This window comes from Octopus bimaculoides, chromosome 22 (assembly GCF_001194135.2).
Source record: "Octopus bimaculoides isolate UCB-OBI-ISO-001 chromosome 22, ASM119413v2, whole genome shotgun sequence".
Lineage (NCBI taxonomy): Eukaryota > Metazoa > Mollusca > Cephalopoda > Octopoda > Octopodidae > Octopus > Octopus bimaculoides.
The window spans coordinates 5806893-5808513 of NC_069002.1; positions in this window are offsets into that span (position 1 = coordinate 5806893).

Genomic DNA, 1621 nt, shown 5'->3' on the forward strand with positions numbered 1-1621 from the left:
CACTCAATCTATCTCTATATCTCTCTGTCTCTCCCTCTTTCACTTTCCCTCACTCTCTCTCTTTATCTCTACCTTTCTCTGTCTCTCTCTCGCTCTCTCTCTCTTTCAGTCTACACACACACACACACACACACACTTACAGTTTCTCTCTTCTGTATTGCCTATTGTGTCTTTCGTATTTACATGCCTCCCCTTTCTCTCTACCTCTCTCTCTTTCTTTCTTTTTCTTTCTTTCTATGTTCCCATCTCTTTTCTTGTTTCATTCACAATCTCTCTCTCTCTCTCTCTCTCTTTCTCTCTCTCTCTCTTACACACACGCATGTACACTCTCTTTTTCCCTGTCTTTCTTCCTCTCCCTCTCTTTCTCCCCTTCTATTCCCCTCCCCTTTCTTCCCTTCCTTCTGTCGTCTGCTATTTCTTCCATATCACTTGAATCAGACGACCATTCTTTTCTACGTGAATCATTGAGTTACAGACATTGAATCACTGTCCTTATCAATGAATCATTTCGACATATCTCTCCCGTATTACCGAATTTCCACCGCTTGCTTGTGTTGAGCAACCTGCCTGTAGATGGGCGCATGGTTAAGATGCCAGTCTGCTAGCTAAAAGGTCAGCAGTTCATATCCCATTATTGGCACTACATCGTATCTCTAACAAAGGTCCTACACACTATAAAAAGCCGATACACTAATCCTACAAAAGCCTCGATGCAATAAATGTCACATTTAGTACATTATTCTCAAGGACGATTATTAATCATTCGATTTCAGTGTAACAGCCCACACACACACACACACACACACACTTACATATACATACATACAGACAAAAGCACATACATTTGCACACACATACACACACGTACACACACACACGCATGCAACATTTTCTAACATATCTGTAATATTCTGTCGTCAGTCGTCCTTTTGGCAAATAAAAATTAATATTCTTGTTGTTGATGCAGTTGTTGTTGTTGTTGTTGCTGTTGTACAAGGTGGCGAAGTGGCAGACTCGTTCGTACGCCGGGAGAAATGCTTAAAGGTTTATGCCTTTCGTCTGCCGCTACGTTCTGAGTTCAAATTCCGCTGAGGTCGACTTCGCCTTTCATCCTTTCCGTGGAGTTAGCTAGAGTAGATATCGCCTCCTGTGAAGATAATAGTAAGGAAATGTTATTTAGAGCTGCTCCAGTAACAGTAAGAGATAGAGAAACCAAAAATCCAAATGTGGTTAAAAGCCAGAAAAAGATTCAAGATTATATCACTGGCAAGAGAAGGCATTGCATGGAAGATTTCCAAAGATAGTGAAGGAAAATAATAATAGTGAGACATGGTTGTGGTTGCAGAGAGAATGGCTGAAAAGAAAGACAGAAAGTTTTTTAGTAGCAGCACAAGATCAAGCCAAGATAGACAAAAATCTGATAGATTCCCAATACAGGTTATGTAAATCAAAGGAGAAAAATGTTACCCATATAGCTAGTAGATGTAGTATGCTGTCACATAAAGAATACGAAGAAAGACACGACAAACTAGGGAGAGTAATTCACTGGGAATTTTTTGCAGAAAACTAGGATCTGCAAAGAGCGGAGGCCACCATATATATATATATATATATGTATATA